Raw genomic sequence first — 6,000 nt, forward strand, 5'->3', positions numbered from 1 at the left:
AGGAAAGTACGAAATGGAAAGCCTTGGCATATATAGCACGACGACAATGAAAAGTAAAGTGCAGAAAGGAAAAGGACCAGGATCGCGAAACCGCATCCTGGAAGTAAAGACTTATATATATATATATATATATATATATATATATATATATAAATGTCTTAATTTCTTTGTTAAGTCCTTTGCTTTTCAGCAGTTCATTGTTCCAGTCCTTTTTATGCAAACCCCTACATAGAAGGGGTGCGCGGATCAGTACGCTTGTGAGCGTAAGTGATCACTGACTCAAGCTGCGTGGCATGAGAAGACTCCATGGTGCAACTTGGAAAATGACGAAGTCAGTACACCGCAATGTATAAAGAAAAACATCCCTATGGCTGTCGAGGGCAACCAAGTCAAGTCGGGAGAACCGAACAAGGCAGGGGCCTGCCTATGCCGAAAACAGACAAAGCAGGGGGCCCTATCCCTGCCAAAAACCAAGCAGGGCAAGGGGCCTGCCCCCTGCCAAAGACCCAACAAGGCAAGGGGGGCCACCCTCTGCCAAAAAGCGCAAGGCAGAGGGTGGGCCACCCCCTGTCGAAAAGCGCAAGGCAGGGGGTGAGCCACCCCCCTGTCGAAAAGCGTTTCGGTAGGGGGGAACCACCTTCTGCCGAAAAGCGCAAGGCAGGGGGTGGGCCACCCCCCTGCCGAAAAAACAGCAAGGCAGGGGGGGCACCCCCCTGTCAAAAAAAGCAAAAAGGCAGGGGACTCCACCCCCTGCCAGAAAACGCAAGGCAGGTGTGATCATGCAAAATTTTTCCTCTCGTTCCTCTTTTCCTTTCTCTTTGTTTTTCTAACCTCTATTCCCTTTTTTGAAGGGGAATAAAAGATAGAAAAGAAGAGAGAATAACAAAAGGAAAGAAAAGAGGAACTTTTTTCCAAGGTCGCATCTGACCAAAATTTTGAAAATTGTTTAAAAATCACTCGCCTCCGTTTTGAAAATTTGCGGGAAAATGGAGAGACGGGATTCGCTCATCGGTATGAGGTTCGACCATTCCTGGCGCCTTTACCAGGGGTAATCAAACCAAGGATCGAATTTACACCTTTTGTTTTGCTAAAATGTTATCTAAGAATTTATCCTAAGTCTAGATGCACAAAGAATCATGCTTGTGTGAATGCAGAGATGCATGCTCTTTTGAAAAAAATGATTTTTGAAAATTTCTAAGTTTTCTGAGATGATCTTGATGATGGAGTGAAGAGATGATTCAAAGAATTTGATTTGATTTTAGATTTTGAATCCGACCCAGGATTTGAGATGGATCGGGAAGAAGAGACTTGAATTTTCAAGTCTTGGAATGATTAGGACTTGGAGAGAAGGAATTTAGAATTGGCATTTTGAAATAAGAATGATTCTTCAAAGTCATAATGGACTTTGAATTGGGGTCAATTTTCAAGAATCGACTTTGAAGCCAATATCTAAACAGGAATTTTAATTTGAATTTTAATTTTAATTTGAATTTAGACTTGAGAATAAATTTGAAATGAGCTTTGACAATTGGAATTGGAATCGGTTTTGAAAATGAAATTTTGATTTAAAGTCTAATATCAAGATGAAACTGGATCTGAGGTCCGAGGTGGGATTGGATCTGAAGTCTAAGATCCAAAAGTTGAATTCTGGATCCTAAGTGAATTGGATCCGAAAATCTAAGATCCGAGATGAAGTCAGATCTGAAATCTGGATCCTAAAAGAGAATTGGACTCTGGACCCTAAAGTGGATTTTGGATCTGAATTCTGAGATCCGAGATGGAGTTGGGTTCCGGATTTAGAATCCTAAATGGGAATTGGATCCGAAATCTGAGATCCAATGATGAAGTTGAATTCTTGATCCTAAATGGAATTGGATCTGAGATCTGGAATCCAAGATGGAATGGGGTTCTAACATTGGATTTGGATTTTTGAAAGTCCAGATGGGACTTTTGAAGATGGGTCTGGGTCTTGAAAAACCCAGATTGAATTTTAAAACTTAAGAAGAGCAATATTTTGAGATTCAGAATCAATCCCAAACTTTGATTTAGAATTTGAAGATAAGAAAATAGACTCGATTTTGAATCAGAAGATGAATATGAGATCTCAGAGTTAAATTGAACTTTGAAATTGGATTTGAATATGGAAATGAAATTTTGAAAATAATATTGAATTTGAAATTTCAAAGTCAAATTGGACTTTAAAATCGAAATTTTAAATTTTTGAAATAAGATAGAAGAATGAATTGAAATAGAGATTGAAGAAAGATATTTGAGATCACTTGGAGTTTTGAGAAAGAATTTTGAAAATATGATGCAATTCTATCCTAGATGATGAATGAATTTGAAGAATTTGTTGAAATTGGATTGGAAAGTCATATTTTATTCTTCAAGTGAATTAAAATAAGATTGAAGATATAATACATCCCTGACTATGGTCATTGAATGTATTATATAATAATCACATTTAAATTCAAGTGAAGAATAAAATACATTTTTGGTGCTTTTATTAGAGTTTAAAATGAAATCAACTCTCAATATATCCTGACTATGGCCATTGATATATGTATTGAATTAATTTTAAACTAAACTTTGATAAAAGAGAAAAATATTTAGAAAAATATGATGATTTTTTAAAAGGATCCGGTGTGGATCCAGGGTTATTCCATAAAAGATGAAAATCATAAGTTTGTTCACACCCTGACTATGGCCATTGATGCAAATCATCAACTTAGGACTTAATCACTTTTTATAAAATGGTGCACGTGCCATTCGTGTTTCCATCCATGAATTTTCAGAAATAAAGGAGAATAATGAAACAAATGTTATTTACATGCTCATCCCTGACTATGGTCATTGAATGTATTATATAATAATCACATTTAAATTCAAGTGAAGAATAAAATACATTTTTGGTGCTTTTATTAGAGTTTAAAATGAAATCAACTCTCAATATATCCTGACTATGGCCATTGATATATGTATTGAATTAATTTTAAACTAAACTTTGATAAAAGAGAAAAATATTTAGAAAAATATGATGATTTTTTAAAAGGATCCGGTGTGGATCCAGGGTTATTCCATAAAAGATGAAAATCATAAGTTTGTTCACACCCTGACTATGGCCATTGATGCAAATCATCAACTTAGGACTTAATCACTTTTTATAAAATGGTGCACGTGCCATTCGTGTTTCCATCCATGAATTTTCAGAAATAAAGGAGAATAATGAAACAAATGTTATTTACATGCTCATCCATTCTAATCTAAGACTGAAAAGGTAGAATTTTTCATTAATATCTAGCTATTATAAATTTGGGAATAACAAAATCCTAAATCTAAAGAAATTTCAATGATTTCTCAGTATTTCCTGCAAAAATAAGGTTAGTGTAAAAGAAGAAGAGCAATGGAATGGCGGGAGGTGCGATGTCCGAATTCCATATGCCTATGGTTAGATGAGATATCTATATTAAAGAGAGATGTATTTGTGAAAATCACTACACTTATATTACTATGGAAATGATAAGTGCATATACACCTAAGCATCATACTTATATGGAACGATGTACCTACATCAAATGGTAAGTGTACATGGCGGGCCCTATGTTAATGAGGAATACCTATGGAGTTATTTGAATATGGTGCTCATGGAAAAAGAATGTGTATAAAATGCTTCAACGTGTACCACATAGGAGGAGGCATATGACATGTGTATAAGGAGCAGGAAATAAAGCCAACGCAGTGAGTAGCAATACATAGGCAATATACAATATGCAGACTAAAGTGAACACACAGGGCATAATGATGATATTACAAAGATGCTATGCATCATGAAACAGAGAAATTATACATAACAGTGTGCAAGTGATAAAGTAATTGAGGATATAGCAGGTGTTGTGAACATGGAAGATTAGCACTTTTAGCAGGAAAAGTGTAGGTGCGTTGTGTGGGTATAGGCCGATGTGAAAGGGTAATGATACTTGACAAGTGCTATTGAAATGGTCTGGTGCAAATGAGATGCTGAGATTGATATCTAGCTCTTAATTTACAACAAATCTGAAAGAGCACCCAACTGTATCACCACCTGTCAGACTGATTTTGTAGTACCCAGAAGAGCTAAAAAAAAAAATTCAGGGGTTATCTCCCAATTTGTAATCACAACCCCTTGAACATGCCTTGACTTCATTCACATGAGCCCAACACTACCTTCCCATTTATTGATCTACACTGCTTTATTTGAGTTGCTCAAAGTGAGCTGGGTTCAAAAAGCCAAACTCCAGTTGCACTATCTGATGAGGTTTTAGTTGCACTATCTGATGAGGTTTTGACTGTATCGGTACTCTTATGGAGGGAAAACTTCAGGTCTGTGTGAGTCCCACAATTGATTTGGGCCGAGCCTTTCCTGGAACCTGTTAACTTGAGAAGAATATTCCTGCGATCGATGTTTGATTAAGGCTGCAGGTACAGGGTTAACAAAAGTTGACATTGTGTGATCATCGCAAAATTTTTCCTCTCTTGGTATTTCTCTCTCTTCCTTCTCTTTTCCTTTCTAACCTCTATTTCCTCCTTTTTGAAGGGAGAAAATAAAAGAAAGAAAAGAAGAGAAAAGAGAAAAGAAAAGAAGAGAGAAGAGGAACTCTTTTGTGGAGTCTCACTTGACCTTGATTTGAAAATATTTAGAAAATTACTCGCCTCCATTTCGAAATATTGCGAGAAAAAGGGAGAGACGGGATTCGCTCGTCGTTACGAGGTTCGACCGTTCCTGGCGCCTTTACCAGGGGTAATCAAAGCAAGGATCAAATTTATGCCTTTTTGCTTTGCCTAAATATTATCTAAGATTTTATCCTAAGTCTAAGTGCACAAAGAATCATGCTGGTGTAATGCAAGGATGTATGCTTTTTTCAAAAAATGGTTTTGGAAATCTCCAAGTGTTCTGAGATGAACTTGATAATGGAGTGAAGAAATGGTTTGAATCTAATTTAGAATTTTGAAGTTCCAAGTCTTTGAAATAATCAGAGTTGGGAAAATAAATCTTGATTTAAAAAGGATGATTTTTGAAGCTGAGATAAAAGGGAAAAGGAAGATAATTTCAAAGTCAGAAAAATGGACTTTGAACTTAGATTTACGAGAAGAGATAAAAATTTTGAAATGGAATTGAATTTAAAATTTGAAATCAAGATGGATTGGAGAAATCCAAATGGTATTAAAAAATAGAAATGGATTTAGGAAGTTCAGATGAGATCTAAAAATGGAGTTTGATTTGAAATCTAGAGTTGGGAATGGAATTGGATTCTGGATCCTGAATAGAATTGGATCCAAGATCTGGAATCCAAGATGGGATTAGACTCTGAATCCTAAAATGGATTTTGGATCTTAAAATGGGTTTAGGATCTGAAATCTGAGATCCAAGATAGAGTTGGACTCTAGCTCCTAAGATGGATTTTGGATCTGAAGTCTGAGTTCCAAAAAGTGGAACTGGGTTCTGGATCCTAAAATGGATCTTGAAGTCTAAGCTCCAATATAGAATTGGATTCTGGATCCTAAAATGGAGTGGATCTGAAGTCTGAGATCCAAGATGAAATTGGATTCTGGATCCTAAAATAGACTTGGATCTGAAGTCTGAGATCCAAAGTAGAATTGGGTTCTGGATCCTAAAATGGATTTGAATCTGAAGTCTGAGATTCAAGGTGAAGTTGGATTCTGGATCTAGAATCCTAAATGGGAATTGGATCCGAAATCTGGAATCCAAGATGTAATTTGGATCTAACTTTGGAATTTCAAAATTGATTTGAGAATAAATGAATTTCAAAGTCAAATTGGACTTTGAATTTGGAATTTAGAAAATGAATCAAGAATTTCAAAGTTAAATTGAACTTTGAATTTGATTGGAGTGTTGAAATATAAAACAAATTTGAAAGTTCAAAGTCAGATTGGACTTTGAAAGTGAGATAAAATTGATGATTTGAAATAGTAAATCCAGATCACTTAGGTTGTTTAAAAAAG

The sequence above is a fragment of the Nuphar pumila genome, chromosome 13 (assembly GCF_984573655.1).
Source record: "Nuphar pumila chromosome 13, dmNupPumi1.hap1.1, whole genome shotgun sequence".
NCBI lineage: Eukaryota > Viridiplantae > Streptophyta > Magnoliopsida > Nymphaeales > Nymphaeaceae > Nuphar > Nuphar pumila.